Source organism: Grammomys surdaster, unplaced genomic scaffold, assembly GCF_004785775.1.
Source record: "Grammomys surdaster isolate TR1022 unplaced genomic scaffold, NIH_TR_1.0 332313, whole genome shotgun sequence".
Classification (NCBI taxonomy): Eukaryota; Metazoa; Chordata; class Mammalia; order Rodentia; family Muridae; genus Grammomys; species Grammomys surdaster.
In genome coordinates this window covers 132,832-150,318 of record NW_021627570.1, presented here as the reverse complement: position 1 = coordinate 150,318, position 17,487 = coordinate 132,832, and the positions used below count along the sequence as shown (strand labels likewise).

The 17,487-nt window shown below is 46.8% G+C and overlaps 1 protein-coding gene across 1 annotated transcript in view; it reads left to right on the top strand.

The window, feature by feature from the left end:
- Window positions 1–1,055: 1,055 nt before the first annotated feature.
- The window catches only part of LOC114616489 (growth factor receptor-bound protein 10), a 104,922-nt gene continuing 88,490 nt past the window's right edge, over window positions 1,056–17,487 (top strand). Inside the window, exon 1 of the mRNA XM_028761941.1 lies at window positions 1,056–1,282. The gene's annotated coding sequence lies outside the window, so the exon portion shown is untranslated. The remainder of the gene's footprint in view (window positions 1,283–17,487) is intronic.

Here is a 17,487-nt window from a genome sequence, read left to right as displayed (position 1 = left end):
GCAAGAAGTACCGAGCAGCGCTCAAAAAGTGCGTCGGGACAATATGCACAGCACAGCTTTCAAATCCTTGCCCCGAGCTCACTCACTCCCAGCTTCTCGACCTTCTAGAAGTCACTTTTTAAAAGTTACTTTTAAGACTCAGTCTCTCTACTTTCTAAAGTTGTTCCAGCAACAACCTCAGAGGCCTGAGTTAGGGAGAAGGATAACTCACGAATGTTTCACACCACGTGTCTTCTCGACTACGGTGATTTACGGTCGGGGCTACTTTTACAAAGCCGAAACTCAAGAAAAATGTGTAATTATTGGTATCCTATCTGTACTAGAAAAGCGACACAACATAGACATTAAGAATTATTTCGAAGGGGCCGATCACATTAGCCCCGTTGCCTTTTCGTGGGTCACTTTAGAAACCGGGCATGGCCCGTCTGGGCTTTACTTTCAGGAGGGCCCCACTTCAGAGGTAAAGGACACGAGGCTTGCTCGGCTGCCTCAAGAAAACAATGAAGGGCCTTACAGGCTTCCCTCCTTCGGCTACTCACACGCAGCTGGCGAAACTGAGGCAGAGAAAGGTGAGGCTCGGACCCGACCCGCCGTGAGCAAGCCCGAGTTTCCTTGTCCGGGCCCGGGGCTGCCCACGACGGGGTCGGACGGCCGCAGCCCAGGATGAATTTGAACTGTGCTGTTGGGGAGTACTTTTCTGAGTTTCGAACAATTCCCTTCCGAGTGGCCCTTCGGGACAGGTCCGGTCGGTCTTCCGCCGGCGCGGCCGCGCACCCGGGCGGTGGCGTGGCGCCGGGGGGTCCCGCGCGCTGCGAGCATGGTGGGCGCGCGCCCGCCGGGGCGGGAGAGCATCGTGCCACGCCAACCCCGCGAGCCCGCGCCCCCCGCGCCACGCCCTGCGCCCAGGCCGCGGCTCCTCCCGCGCTGGCGGCCGCCGAGCGGTCCGGGCGGCGGCGGGAGGAGGAGCAGGAAAAGCGGCCGGGGGAGGAGGAGGCGGAGGCGGCGGCGGAGGCGGGGAGGGCGGGCGGGGCCCGAAGAGTTTAAAGCCCATCGAGGGGGTGGGGTGCGGGGAGGCGGCAGGAAGGGAAGAGCGCTGCGACCAGTGGCGGGCGGGATTCGCGTTCCGAGACCCACGGGAGCACGAACTTTCCGCGCACCGTCTCGCGCACGCACGGCGACTGGGACCGTCCAGTGTCCGTCTTTTCCTTCGGGTTTTCTCCGCAGAGACTCGTGCAACGTGTGGCCAGCGGCCACGCGGAGGCGACGAGGAGCTGCACGTCAGGTAGGAGTTGGGCGGGGAGCGGCGGCAAGTTACTTTTGTGGTCCGCGCCTCGCGGGGCCCGGCGGCCGGGCGGCTCCCCGCGCCGTCATTGTCTGCGCTCGGGGCCGCCCGCGATCGGGCCGCGGGGCCCCGTGAGGCGCGGCGGGCGGAAGGGCGTCGCCTCGGGGGACTGGGGGGCTGCGGCGCCCCGGGCCCGCGGCGGGGCGGCGCGGGATGGCGGGACGGGGCGGCGGGCGCGCGGCTGCGGCTCCCCGCGACGCTCTCAGTTGCGCTCCAACCCCCGGGGGGAGGCGCGGGGCCCCGGGCGGCACATTCTTGAGCCGTCTTGTCCGACGGCGACGGCTCTGGGGGCTCGGGCGGGAGCTGCGGTCAAGGCCGCGCTTTCGGGGGCCACCGCCCTGGAGGGAGGACTCCCGGGGGTCACTGGAGCGGCGGGTGCTCCCGCTGCGCCCCGGGCCTCGGCGCGCGCGCCAGGCGGACCGGGCAGCGGTGCCAGACACTCCCAAGTCCCAAGCGAGCGCGGCCCGGGCCGCGGACCGAGGATCTGTCCCTCCCCCCCACCCCACCCCACAAGTCCCAACCCCCACCCCTTTCTTTCTTCGGGTCTGTTAGTGGCCCCGCTACCCGTCGCTGGGGCCTAACACCAAGTTTGAGGGCTCGCGAACTAGCAGCCCGCCAGCGGTGGAAACGTGATAAGAGCGGTACCGTTTGCAGAAGGAAATTTCTGATGCAACTCTCCGCCTTTGCTGATTGCCTCTCCAAACGCCTGCCTGGCGAGGGCCTGCGGCATGTGCGTTATGGAAATTAGGGTATTCTTCACTTTTTAAAAAAAATGTATTTGTCTATTCTTGGCGTTGGAAGAAACCCCGCGAACTTCTTTTCATTAGCTTTGACCGAAAAGTAGGAGAGCCACAGGTGATTTTTACAAGGCTCTGGTTCTTTGGGATGTTTTTTGAAAAACTCTTTTCTTGTAACTGTTTCATTCAAGAGATGCAAAGAAAAAGTCCAAAACAAGTAGCATTAGTGAGTAAATATGTGTTATTGCACAACTTTCCCTTTGCGGCTGTTTAAAAGGCCAGGCCCAGAAGACTTTGTTTCAGAAAATGCTGATTCAGCCATTTGGAGCCTCTGAGTTTTAGAAATGGTGCTCAGTTTAACGTTTCGCTCTGCTTTACCAGAAGTCTAGTCGTTAACATCCCCCCACACACACACCGCACCCCGCGGGCACAGACAAGGCTAACATTTTAGTGAGGTTCCTATTTTACAAAAGTGGACCTCGAGTTCTGGATTTCTGCAGCTGAGGGAATTGTGTAAGCCAATGGATGAGGGAGTCTTAGAGAATTTCACCAAGAGTGCTGCGATCAAATGTGCTCCCAGAAATGACTCTTCCCTACCAAATTTTTGTCTTAAAAAAAAAATCAAAACTTTAGGATTACTGAACATACTTTTTTTTTTTTTTTAGTTTTACTGGGAACATTTGAAAGAGGACAGCACGGGCCAGTTCCCACATTACAGGGAGGGAATTTGAGGACAGACGGGAGTTGCAGCCCAGCAGGCGTTGCCGTAACTGAGAAGTGTAGCCACTGATACTTAGGTAGCATTTCGCAGTTTACAAGGCACTTTCAAAAGTCCTGTTGCTTTTTAGCCACTCCGTGGCCCCCACGGTCCCCATTTTACAGGTCTGGAAACCAAGGCTCAGGAGGTTAACTGGTATGCCTCAGGCCGTACCAGCTAACAAAGGACAAAGCTCGAGGGAGACCTCCTGAGCTTTACACGTCTGCAAAAGCACGTCCACTTCTAGAAGAAATGGTGTGGAGGAGGGACACCCTGTTCGACACACAGCAGAGCAAATGGAGGACGGGGCCTGGTTTCTTAGACCAGTTGCTTCCAGCCTTCCAAGATTAATGCCACGTAGACCAAGCAATTATCACTGGGTTTTCTTCTTCTTCTTTTTTTATACTTACACACTCATTTATTTTGATAAGAAACTTGAATGCTCATGAAAGTATGAGTTTGATATGGTAACTTTGTTCATTATAATTAAAATTAAAACGTTGTGTGGCCCTTAAATCACTTACTACACATTATTTGGCCTACATTGCTTTTGAGGCAATGTTGGGTTGGTCAAAGTGGATTTTGTAGGTGGACTAGGGAACCAGAAAGCAGGGCAGATTTTTGATGGCTAATTGTCTAGGACTTTGTATGGTGGTCACTGGTGTGAGTGAAGCCAGAGCAGCTGTGTCTGTCCAGTTAGCCTCCACTGGGCAAGAAGAACAAAATCAGAACCAAAGATCCAACTCAAACCTTAGGATGCTGCTGAACCCGCTGGGTCAGAGGCTTTACAGTGTTTCAAAGCCAAACTTTGGTTGAACCAGGACATCCATGTGCCTTTAGCTCATTTTAGATCTGTATAAATTCTTGATTGGTATATCTTTTTTTAAAAATTAAGATTTTATAAATGGTATAATTTGGAAAACCTATTTGCTTAAAAGTGTGTTCAATGTGTGAGAGACTACGCTGTGGGCAGTTGTCCATCTATGGAGACTCAGTGCTAACCGTCCGACATTTCAGTGCTGGCACCTTCATAGGAGGGGGAAGCCTGTACATAATCCAGTGTCTGTTTCTCAGTCCGTTAAAACAACATGGAGGGCAGACGAAGGAGCTCAGTAGAGAGCCATGATGAGGCCTTGGCTTTAACTCCAGCACCAAATCCTCCTCCCTGCAGAAATCCCCCTCACAAAAACCCACAGCAGTACAGCTTTGGAAGGAGAAAATATTACTTGCTTTTAATTTAGGTGGTTGGTCATATGTTCAAATTTAAATCTTTTCTGTTAGTGAAGCTGTTTTTGATTTTTGGGGAGGGGGCATTTTTTCTTTTCCTTTTTTTCTTTTTTTTCCTTTTTTCTTTTTTTCTTTTTTTCTTCTTTTTGGGTTTTTACCCACCATTTTATTTTTTACTTGCCTGTAGAAGTTTATTTTTCTCCTTTTTTGGCTTTTTGATTTCGATGTTCCATCGAAGTCACAGACTTTACAGTGTTCGGAAACTGAACTTCGCTTCAACAAAGACATCTGTTGTGCCTTCAGATTCATCCTAAAGCTGTAGGAATTTTTTTATTTCTTAAGAATTTATAAGATAAAAATCTTAGAGCACAGATTTTTTTTAAACCTCATTTTTCTAATACAAGGATTTAAAGCTAGGCGTTTCCCTGTAAGCACTGTTTTGGCTGCATCCTACAAAGTCTGATACTGCAGTCATTATTTTCTTATTTTTTTTAAAAAAAAAATAGAAATAGGGGAGATTATGGGGAAATTTTGAGGTAGTCAGATTACCTTGGAGAGCTGGCAAATGGGTGCTTTGGGACTTGGGCTGTATTCCTCAGGATTTGTATGCTAATGAAAAGGCAGATTGAAAGCCCGTTTATAAAAATGGAGTGAAAATGTCATGCTTGTCCTTTGAGATAGCAACCACAAAACCATTTTCTAAAGTTACCAAAAAGCGCATGAGAGAGAGAAAGAGAGAGAGAAAGAGAGAGAGAGGGAGAGGGAGGGAGAGAGAGGTGCCTCTGTTTTCTGCTCTAGAGGTGGACAAGAGGAGGTTTTCTTTTTTCTTTTTTTTTCTTTTTTCTCCCTGTGCTAGAGTATTCTTTAATTTCAGCCATTTACTTCTCCTTAGATTTTGGGAAGATTTTTTTTTTCTTGATTGTTCAGATCTTAAATTGGAGTTGCTTGTTACTTGATCTGAGCCCAGCGAATCAGGACTTCTTGTTGCTCACATCTACCGGAGCAATGAGAATATGTACTTAGAGGAATTGCCTTTCTCACCATGGCATTTCCTTTATGATTTGCTTGACCAGCAATTCCTTTGTTACTCTTGGTTCTACAAGTCACTACAATTCTGAGTCTGAACAAGTTAACTAACTCCCTTTGAAGAATAGAAGTTTGTGGAATAGCGTAAACTCACAAGGTACAGCTTGGATGAGCAGAAAGTTGGTATATATAAAGGGGTCTCTGGTTTGCAGGCATAGGAAGCCTGTAACATTTGTCTTCAGACTCTATAAAGATTTGCGTCTGGCCTCCATAGAGGCTTTTATCCCAGCCGGGACTGAAATGCGCACGTACGCTTATCCTGGACATGCTGACCACGTCCCCTGGGGAGTGGCTGCAGCCCCATTCCAGAGCTGTGCTGGTGGGCAGCCCCACCCCTCACTGACTTCCTTGCAGGGTTTAGAGCCAAGTAATTAGGCCTGAGTAACTGCCATTAACAAGGCGCTCCTAAAGCACATGGCACAGAAAGAGCCCTGTTGGTCCTTATCACCCTGCCATCATTGTCACCGCTGCTAATGCTCAGTTGGAGGCCTGGGATTCTCACTTGTGCCTCCAGAGCAGGTAAAGCTGCAGAGTGGAGGCTGGCTGGCTAGTCCAGTGTGATGAAGCATGCTCTCTGGTGGCTCTGTGTAAGCTTCTGACAATAGAAAGACCATGCTGGATACCTGCAGGTCCTTCCTACCTTCCTCTCCTGTCCAACAGCCATGATCTGGAAGATGACTTAACCACATACTGCCTTCTCTTTTGAGATTTATAGGGACTTTTGGCTTGCTTATTTTTTCTCTTTCTCTCAAAGTGCTGGGGATCAAACTCAGAACTTTGTACTCATTAAAAAGGTGTTCATTGTGGTCCTATAGCCCTCAACCTTAACCTTAATATTTTCAGGTATCATCCCTGGGAGTTCATGGGTAAGTTTACAACTAAGATACACTTCAGTATAAAAGCCTTTATATGTAATGCAGTTTGACCATTTATAATCTGAAAATCAAAAGTCACAAATCCTAATGTTTTTGAGTGGCAACTTAAATAATAAATGAATATTCATTCCTACCCTATGAAATTTAATCCTTAGGTACAATGTTACTAAAAGTGTTGTATAGAATTATCTTCAGACTGTGTGTATATAGTATGTAATAAACAGATGCATTTTCTGTGTACACTTGTGTCCCGTTCCTAACATCTCATAGTAGCTCATCAGTGTATAAATAATCTAAAACCAAACAAACAAACAAATACGCAGCTCCCTGCCTACCAAAGTTAAAACTTTTAGCAATAGTTTTAGGATTCTCTGCTCCAGGAAACTCATAGAGCTACTTTTAAATTTAAGATGTTTGCACAGTAGCCTCATGCCTGAGGACAATGCCCTGCAATGAATCTGGGGCCTGCTTAGGAGGACTGCTGCCAAGAAGGTCTTTGTGTTGGGGTATTGGGTAGGAGGCAGAGCCAGGTGAGTTGGAGTCTTCTGAGTGTCTCTATGGGCTAGCTTCACCCAAAGCCTATAGAGTACATCTTCCCACCTTGGCCTCTATTGGGCCAGCACAGGCTGTGGTGTACTTTTCCCTGAGAGCCTACTGGTTGCCAGTTCTAGGGAGCTGCTTGCTCTCTTTCGATGAAAATTGTGTGGATCTTACAGAAACCACTCCAGAGTGTTCCTAGAGAGATGGGAACACTATGCGCTGTGCTGAACACCTCCTCATTGTGGTTACTGAGCACAGGAGGAGGGAGAAGGTGATAAAAAGAGTACCTCCCTTCCTTGTTGGGTCATCCCTAGATATCAGGTTGTGCCTGGCCCTTCTCTCTAATTTGTAGCCTGAAGGGCTGCAAGTGCACACAGGCTGGGGCACTGTCCCCTGGCTCTCTGGATTACTGTGTGGAGGGACACAGGCTCAGTTCCTTGGTTATCAGATCAGAGAAGGTAGGGGGTTCTTTGTTTGGTTTTGGGTTTTTTTTTTTAATCAGAATGATAAATAAGCCATTAGTAGTTTCTACAAAGTTAAACTGTTTTTCAAAACACTAGACTTACCTTCATAAACAAAGGCTAAATAACACATAGAAATCCCTTGTGATCTGCCTCTGCCCCCAGCTCATGTCTACCCCCTGGAGCTGAGGTTTTTACAGTTTCTTTTACTGTAGTAGGTGAAGATTTTACTTTGTTGTTCTGTCCCTAGTACTTTGTTTCTTTTGGCCAGATAAGGCATGTGGAGAGTGGGGACAGTCACTCAAGTCTCTAGCAGTGGTATCTATGGTGGGAACTTTCTCCTAAACTCAAGGGGCATTTTACTTTTTGCTGTAGATTGTTTTTTTTTTAAATCTTTTTAATTTTTATTTATTTATACATTTTTTTGCCTAGGTGTTTTTTATGTCATTGTCTGTTGCCCCCAAACAGACACAGGCCATATCTTTAAATGCATTAGATAATCTCTGAGGGGTTTTGTTTTTTGTAGTGGTTTTGTTTTATTGACAAGCAATCTTTTTAGGTACCCTTTGACCATGCCTACAGTCACTGGAGACTCCCTGAATGCACATTGTGTGTGGTCAATTCTATGTCTCCCTTCTGCATCGTCCTTAACATGGCCTTTGCTTTTCTCATGGGTCTCACAATTTTTTTTTTAATTTCTTGGTTTATCAAGTCTAGTGGAGAGCAGTCTACATCCACTTTTCTCAGAAGTGCCTTGTATGTGTGGAATGCCCTCATTCTAGCCTCATTTGTTGACTCCCTTTCGAAATTTTAGTTAGTTTTCCCTCAAAGAGTTGAACCCAGCTACTGATTTAGGGAAGCCAGGAGCTGAGATTGAAGCTCATTTAATTTTTAAATCTTTTTGAATGAATACCAAAGTGTTTGTTTTGGGGGATGGTGGTGGTTTGGCTCTGTTCTTGCCATGTCTGGAAACTTTCAGGGATTCTTGTTCTGTGTGCTGAATTCCTGTGGAACTGTGACCTGGTGGAATCAACAGGGTAAGTTGAGGACTCTTTCAAGCGAGAAGCAATTTTTTTCCAAGTCTTGGACAATTGAATCAGTTCTTTTATTTCCTTTCCTTTATTTTCCAAGAGTGGTATTACTTAATTTGGTTTTTTTAGCCTTCTACACTTGATCTCTGGTGATTGAATTCAAGCCCATGAGGTAAGTACTCTACCAACTGAGCTCAGAGCCTTCACCAGGTCTCTTATTAAAAGTTGTGATTTACAATTCTATATGTGTCATGGGGCTTTATGTTTTGCATAATAATCTTAATTTTATCTGTAATCTTTTTTTGTTTGTATTTTCATTTTTAACTTTAAAGAACTTCTTTGTTCTTGTATTTGCTGTTGTATTGGAGGTTGAATTCAGGGCTTCTTACATGGTGAACAAGAGCTCTACCCACAGCCCTCTTGGATTGTGTAGTAGTGTTTAGGGCAGTTTAAGGTTCAGGATATATTTGAATGCAGTGGACACAGCTTTCCTACATGGCTCCTCTGGCCAGCATCTACCACTGTGCCAAATCCCACAACAGAGTGATAAAAAAATTTTTAGCTAGTTAACCTGTGTCAGCCCATTATTACACCCAGAACAAGCATTCATCTTTCACAGTGTAACAGTCTAGGGTCATTGTGCAATGTCTCATTATCTCACTTAGATATAATAATTTAAAGAACTTTTCCTGCATAGTTTCTTCTCATTTACATATGTATTTTATTTAGCTTCTTTGCATCTGACTTAATGGGAAGTGGAGTGAGCCTAGAGATGGATAGGAAGAAGGGGCCTAGTGAACCACTGTGAAACTGGGTGAAGTTGAGGGCAGCAACAATGCAGCGCTGACTTGGGCTGCGTATGAATCTGGAGAAGCTAGAGTCCAGGGTTGTCTCTAATAGGTACCTCTTGCTATCAGTAAGGTAGTGCTCCATTGAGCCTATAGGGACTGAGTAGAAAGGACAGTGGTTCTCATGTATGCTGTGGGTCACCGGGGTATAGTTAAAGAAGTTTTAGATCAGTGATGGGTAGACAAAATGGTGGACAGGTCCCATGGAGACTGATGCCATAGCTTACCCGTGGAAAGCTAAAGTGGCTTCTGCCTCTGCTCGAGTCTCCTTTCTCATTTTAGAGGCTGTGTATGGATCCCTGAGTCCCTTCCTGTTCTTCCACTTCAGAAGCATGTGCCTGAGCAGCCAGTAGAGCACAGTATGGTGACTTTAACTGAGCCTCTGTCCCAGTATGGGAGGCAACCCCAATACCTGTATCTTCAGAGTTCTCCATAGCTCTGAAGGGAATGGGGTCTGGAAACTTTCACTAGATCCATTGTTTCTAGTCTGGGAGCAAAGGCTTGCCTTGCCTTACTGCTTCTGGAAAGTCTGTTGAGGAGGGGGTGAGATCCCTAGGTCTAACTACCCCTTAAGACCCTCAGTGCTGCTTCTTGCTTTGGATTCTGCTTTTTCTATGTTCAAAGGACTAATGGTGGTTCTCAGTTCTGAGATTCTTTTTTTCTTCTTTTTTTCTTCTCTTTTTTTTTTTTTGGACTTCCACTGAGTCTATCAAATTTCATCCCTGATTTCCAGTTAGATTTCAGCTCTTAAGCATTTGATAAGTCAGTTACTCCCTTCTCCACTGGCTTTGATATTACAACTGAACAAAAGCCAGGTGTCTAGAATGTTAGAAGGCACAGGCAAGGATTTTTTTCTTTTCTTTCTTTCCTTCTTTCTTTCTTTCTTTTTTTTTTTAAGAGGGAAGTGAGGGTTTGGACACTTTGTCCTATATAACATGCTCTTCTAGGCCAGGAAGCTGCAGGACAGGTGACCTGTTCAGGCAGAGGAGTTCCTCCACCCTACCTACCCCCAACTTTGAGCAACCAACCAGGGGGGCCCAGGGATACCTATATGAGTTGACTGTCCAAATTGAATATACCCCTAGAACCCAGGTTTTCTCTCCTTGGACTGTGATCTAAGCTTAGGCATGAGCTGAAGTGTGTTCCTTTCCTTTTGCAATTTAAGATTGGCTTCTGTCTATCATTCTGTCCCTGGTGGTGTTTGCTTTGCTCAGCATTGCCACTAAAGAAGTACCTTAGTCAAAATAGAATTTTCAGTCCAGGGCTTGCTGTCTTTGATTTGGGCTTAGCACTGCTGGTGGCCACTCTCAGAACTGCCTCAAACCTGTTTTTGTTGGATTGACTTTACAGTTAAAAGAATTCTATAGCTTGACCACCTTGAAGCCTCTGCTCCCTAGGAAGCATCTTCTGTTTCCCCTTCGTTTCTCTTGTCTGTGGTACTTAGGGACCTGAGCTGGCGTGCAGCTTCCTTGCCTTACTGCAACGTATCTGTTTGGCCTCAGACAGGGCCTAGATAGGCTTTTCAGAGCTCCCTCCTCCCTTTGCAGATGTGAATATTGCGTAGTATACCTCAGCTTCAGAATCGGACGTCTACTGGTAACTGCCACTGTTTTTATCGCCATCTACAGTTTCTGTCTGTTAGAGGAGAGTGTAAAATCTACTTCGTCCTAGCTCTGTACCTAGGTAAGAGTCAGATATAATCTCTCCAAACCTTCTTTTTTACTTTCTTTATTGTAAATGCTCGTGTGTGTGTGTGTGTGTGTGTGTGTGTGTATGTGTATGTGTGTTGCTCTGTATTTGTGGCATCTACTAATTGAGTTAACATTGAGTCAAAAATATTCAGAAAAATTGCTTTTCTGTTGATCATGTTCAGACTTTTCATGTCATTACATAGAAATAATATGCTATAGCAAGTATTTATAAGAATTTATATTGTGTCAGACATAAATCTAGAGATGTCTAGGGATGATTTAACGTACATGGGGGAAGATGCTCACAGGCTGTATTTAAAAAAAAAACTATCTTATAGAGGAAACTTGAGCATCTGTAGATTTTGATACCTGTAGGGTTCTAGAACCAATCTCCTCAAGGATACTTACAAGCTGTGTGTGAGAGTGTGTGTGTGTGTGTGTGTGTGTGTAAAATCACAAGTATCTCCTATCCTTTTATATGTTGTTTCCTTTGTTGCCGCTGTCTGTGTTTCTGTCTGTCTGTGTGTATGTGAGAGAGAGGGAGACAGAGCTAGTGTGTAGCAGATGTTTGCTATAGAGTATTATTTTGTTAGCTAATTCTATATATGGCACCACACTTTCTCACCGAGATAGAATAGTGGGTGTTTGTTGGCTGCCAAAAGGAGCCTCTCCTTTCTGATGTTCCTGGTGTGAGATTCTGGGGAAGGATTTGAGATGAAAATGATTCTAGGTACTGAGGTTCTCTGATCATGGTCACTCAGAGCTCCCCTCCTCTCGGAGGTCAAGAAAATGGTGTTTCTGGTGTAATTCACCACCCATTTCTGAGCTCTGTATGTGGTTTAACCAGTGGACATGGTGGACTTTTGGCGTCATGAAAGCTGCAGGCGCCGTTCCTGTTCTTGCCCATCAGAGCGAAGAGGGAAGTGGGGGAGGGGAGGACGAGACGCTAGGAGCAAGAGGTTCTTCAGGGTTGCCATGAGAACCAGGGATCCGGGGATTGGGCAGCAGAGGGCCCCCGCTGGGCCTCGGGGCGTGGCTGCGTCACATGGGTTTGGTCCTGGGGTTCCCGTAGTGCGCAAGGACCAGCCGCGTCCCTCGTCCTCCCGGTCGTCAGGGGTGCCCAGTCAGTTCTCTGGAAGCTGAGGAGAACGGTAGAGGACCAGGGACTATCTCAGCAGGACAGACTTCCCAGCACCTGTGCTACAATGGGGGTGGGTCCAAAGGGACATTTTTGGGGCGTGGGGTGGGGGAGGTATGGCCCCCCCTTGTTGGGATGGCTTCTCGGGAGGCTATGTTGCTTCGCTTAGCGTGTTGGCCCGTGTTGGCCCGTGTCGGCGCGTGTCTGCATATGTCTGTGCGTGTGGGCGCCTGTCAGCCGTGCTGGCGCGTGCCGGCGCGTTCCGGAGCATGCTGGCGCGTGCCGGGCTCGCGTTGGCGCGTGCCGGCGCGTGCCGGTTTGTTGGCGCGTGCCTGCGTGTGCTGGCTCGTGTTGGCGCGTGCCGGCTCGTGTTGGCGCGTGCCGGCGCGTGCCTGTTTAGGTTGGCGCGTGCCGGTTTAGGTTGGCGCGTGCTGGCCTGCCGCGTTCGTCTGTCTCTGAGCAGCAAGGCCTTGTTGGTTCGCTTAGGAGCTAGTTCGCTGTGTCGGTTTGTGTTGTCGCCTGTCGGCCTGTGTTAGCGCATGTAACACGTATGTCGGAGCGTGTTGCCGCGTGTCGGCCCGTGTTGCCGCATGTCTGCGCGTGCCTGCTGGGCCTCCGCGCTCCTCAGGCTCCGGAACCCTTCTTGGGAGCCGTAGGCCCTTAGCTGGGGCGGAGCCGAGGCGAACCCCAGCGAGCTGCGCAGCCGAGCGCTGTCCATGAAGAGCGCTGTCCACGCGCTGGGTCCTGCCTGCTTCGGGAGCTGTCCACTGGCCCCGGTAGCGCGCACGCAGCGACCCCGTGTGGCGAAGTCTGTGCTAGCCGGCTCTCCAGCTACGCAGGTGGGCTCCGTCAACCGCAATGTTCCGGGGGTCTCGGGGTAAGAGGAGACGTGCTAAAGTCAGGGTGGTCGTTTAGAAAGGGTTCACCTCCTGAAATCTGCAAAGGTCCAAGTGGTGGGCAGCTCCGGCGAGCTCGCGAGCACGAATGGCCTCGGGCTCGGCGCGCTGTTGCGCTGCTGGCTGTCTGCTCGCTTGCTTGTCGGCTCGCCTACCGGCTCGCCTACGGTCCGGGATCGCGCGAGCCTGTGTGGACCTTAGCCATAGGATAGAATTATGTAACCATTTTTAATCTCGATTTTTAAGATATTATGTAACAAGTAGTAACTGTACCCACGTAGACCTGTAATTGGAACGTGGAGACGTAGTGTCTGCTGTCAGCCAAGTGGTAGACAGCGGTTGTGCGAACCAGCTTGGGCTGTAAGCAGACTTGGGCATTTGGGGTAACTGAACCTTTTTTCTCTTTAAAAATAGGATACTAAGGTTAGCCTGGTCATCTTTTAAACCTCAATGGAGAGTAGTCTAGTATAGGAGCCTGGGACAAATGTACATTGTCACTGTAAATCTTTATTCATAAAACCTTTTATTCAATGAAAGAAGATATCAATTAATTAAAATTGGATGACAGAGATTTTGTCGTCATTTCTGTTTTTGATTGAGCTCAACAAACTGTCCACATGACCATAGCCGCTATTCCTTCCCCATTGACGTAGGTCTTCAGAGAAGCAGTCAGATCACCTGTTTACATTTTGACTCCCCTTCTCATCAGCTGCCATTTTTCTGTTGATGGCAGGAGCCACTGCTAGTGTATTGATAAGAGGCCTGGACAGAGCATTCACCTAGGCAGCTGCTGGCTGGGGACATTGCTGTCTGTATTAGCAAATAGTTTCATTTCTGGACCAGTGAGTAAAAAGTGAGTGTTTTTCATTTTTTGTTCTGTCTGAATTTGTAATGTGGTGAATGACTGCAGGGATTTTGACCTGTTGGTAGCCAGGGCCTTCAGCCTCGGCCTTCATTTTCTGCATGTCCCTGTTCTTTGCTTTGGTGGCTTTGGCTGGGGTGGGGTATTTGGTAATGACCCTGTGCATTACCTTTTAGTGCAGGTCCCCTGTATTCAACAAATGGGGTGAGGATGGGGGGGTGATAGGTTGGGGGTTGGGGTGATTGAGATTTTTCTTTCCATAGTGAAGATGGAAATGAAGATGGTAAGTGGGTGGCACTTGCCATTTAGGGTTTCACACAACTATGCACTCAATTGTGGGGATAGCTATGAGGTCGCCATGTTGACTTACGGCTGAATTCCTGTTGTGCTTCTCGCCCCTCCCCATGTCTGAACTAGAAATCGGGGATTATAGCTCCTGCGTGGCAGTGTTGAGAACTGTGTACTAACGGTTAGAAGAAGGTGGCAGATGGAGTAATGGCAATTTCACTACCAGTCTGAAGGGGGTGGGAGAAGTGCCAGATTGGTAGAATTAAAATGCGAGTTATTTTTGTTCCTAAACCCTCTCCTAAGGATTTCCATCACCAGTCACTTCTTGGTGTCGTGTAATTGCCACCCAGAACTGGGCTAAGGAAATTTCAGAGAACAGTGCATCTTTTGAATTTTAGAATTAGGTGACATTTAGGCGACAGTCTGAATTCACTTTCAACCTTTGTGGTCCCACAAAAACCAGACAGTTCCATACTTAGGACTTAGAAAGAATGTCTTAGGAAGCTTTCTTTGGTTAGCACAAGTAAATGTGTCATCTTAGACCTGGAGACTGAGGTCTAATGACACCCAGGGTAGGAGGGTATTGGGGGAGGTGGGGCGGGGTTTGACCTTGGAGCATATACTGCTCAGCCCACATCGTCAGACTCTACTTGGCCCCTGCTGCATCTACCATCACTGTGAGGCCAACTAGAGAAGATTAATTTTTTTAATTTATACATTTAATTTAGGGGGTGGCTCATGTGCAGACCATGTGTAGAGATCACCAGACAATGTAAGTCCTCTTCTTTCAACATGGGGGACCTAGGGATTGAGCTCAGGTTGCTGTGCTTGATGGCAAATGCCTTTATTTGATGAACCATCTCACCAGCCTCCACAGCTTTTTCCTAACGGACATGAAGCTGGAGAAGAGATGCTGTGTCCTGAGCCTTGCAACCACGTGGGCTTTGGGGTATTAGGGCAAAAGGTTGGCAACTTCTTCTGGCAGAGTTACTGCCTAACTAGAGGGACAACAGCAAAATGAAGGGTGGTGTGGAAGCAGTCTGAGCCCTTTGGACTCTGGGAAGTCTGGGAGAGTGTGTCATAAGAGGCCTTTGTATGAGCCATCTTGTTCTCTATTTCATCCATTTTATAAAGAGAGTCAGTCTGGGCCCCAGAATTCCAGCTTCCACCAGTGCAAGGCACTGAAAGGCAAATCTGCCAGTTGGTATGGCCACTCATCATATCCAAAATTGTTTGGATGGGCCACATTTTCTTGCAATCCATAGAATACACTACAGAGGGTACATGGCTGGAGATAGTTTGACTCAATTTTTTAAAGTTAATTTTTTTGAGAGTTTCATAAGTGAATTACAGTCATTATTTCTAATCTAGACTGTAAATTTTCAACTTTATGATGATATGCAAACAACATATATTCAATAGAAACCCTACTTTGAATTTTGATTGCTTCCTGGGTTAGTAACATGCTATAATGTTCTCCTGTGTTCTTTGGCTGAGGCAGCAAACAGAATTTCAGTCAGCCATGATATGTTGAGAAAATAAGGCTAACGCTTCACAGTGTACTGAGTTACAGACTTTGTCTGTAGAGTGGGTGTGTTATATGCTGTTCAAGTATAGTATTTTAAACTTGCAAGCCATCATCAGTCATTGTGTTTGCAGGTGGACGTGACCCAATGTCTTGCCTTATTCCTGAAGTCATCAGTGCCTGAACCCCTTCTATAGATGATTATTTGGGTTTTTTTTCCCAGTATTCTCCTTCCTTGTTTCCAGCTAAGTGGGCTTTGTTCCCTCAAGGCTGGTGATCGTTGAAGAGTAAGGAGATGGTGAGTTGGAGTTGGGAGGTGGCCAATAAATATTTATTGGGCTCTGCCTTCCTGTATTTTGGGGGCAGGGGCTTCAGGACTGCTCACTTCAGGAATATTCCTAGTCTGTGGAGAGCTTCCTGCAGGCATCAGGAAGCACCAGGGGTGAACTCAGGATGCTTCAGGCTGAAACTTGATAGCAGGGAGGAAAGAAAATCCTGATGGTATAAATGGGACTTTAAGTCACCTACCATGATTTCTCTCCACGTTGGAGCCAGTCCAGGAGCTCCTTGCCTTTGCTGGCCATGGCCATGACAGCTAATACAACCTTAAGCAGTTGTTTAGCACTTCAGTGGAGCAAACATTGTAAGGAATACCTTGATAGCTTTTGACAAAACCCTCTCCTGTCACATTCAACAGATTTTTGAGGAATCAGTCTGTTTTCTTGGTCTGTTTTTCCAAACTTAGGTTGAAACTGGCTACAGTTAGCATGTGAAATGTTTCCCTATAGGCTCATGTGTTTGAATACATGGTCCCCAGCTGGCACCATTGCATTGGGAGATAGTGGAACCTTCAGGAAACAAAGGAAGTAGATTACTGGTTGCAGGTGGTGTCTAGACTTGGTTCCCATTGGAATTTTCTCTGTTTCTTGATGTAATTTAACCAGCTGCCTCATGTTTCTGCAGCATTGCTCTGTCCCTCCATTGTGCTGCATCTGCCATGACACGCCGTACCTTCTCAAGCTGTAAGCCAAAAATAAATTCTTCCTCTCAAGAGTTACTTTGGTCAAACATTTTGTCACAGCAACTATACCACATTTAAGAAAAAAATAGCTAAATACGATAATGAAAAATAAATAAAATTCTGAAAAAAAAAGTGGAAGGATAGCTCAGGATGATTGACAGACAAACACAGGCACAGGAGTCCCTGTCATCCAGAGGAGTGTGCCCTGAGGCCCCCAAAGGAGGCTTGAATTACAGATAGGAGCTGAGTTACATAGCTTTCTATCACTTTCTAATACTGGGAAGAATCAGCTAAAAAGAGGAAAACCTCATTTTAGCTCAGGGATTCAGAGGTTTCCTTCCATGGTTTCTTGTCCCCATTCTTTTGAGCCTTTGGCAGCATGGTACACCATGGTGGGAAGAGTATGTTCCAAAGCAAAGTGTTTGCCATGTGATGGCCAATGAGAGGGAGAGAGGGAGAAAAGGAGAAGGACATATTTGAGGCCCTTCAAGGATTAAAATCATCCTATAGGCCTTGTTTATTGAAGGTTGCAACTGTCTTCTACAGCTCCAAGGTAAAGGCCAACTGTTTTAACATACGGATCATTGAGAGACATTTAGATCCAAACTATGGCAGTACTGAGCCATAGTTTATATTTACATCTGTGGTGAGATTTTATTTATGAATCAGGCACAGTATTCTTATTTCTGGAATTTTCCATTTAATGTCAGATGCTGGCTGACCACAGGTAACTGAGACTGCAGAAATTAAAGCTATAAGCAAGGAGGGAGGCCTGCTATTAATATTTATTTATTGTCTTGAAGGGAGCTAGCAAGTTTCAGTTCTAACAGGTTAAATGTTAATACTGTTAACTGTTAATATTTAACACTGTTTCACTGTTTGAAAGTGGTGCTCCTTAAAGTTAGCATGCACAGGTCTCTCAGGGCCCCGTTAAAATCTGCTGCCGTAGGTGTGGTGTGGAGCCTAGGTCTAGTTCTCCAACCAGTGTGCTACTTGATGTCCAGGCTTTGTGCAGGGAGGCCTTAGTATGGTTCCCTCAAGTTACACCCCGCCATGCTTTTTTTCTCTAGAAATGTTCTGTTAAAGGCACTTCACCCTTGAAGACCTGTCATTAATAGTGCTATTAGTTCAGGAGTATATTGAAACCTTTTCTACCGTTAGC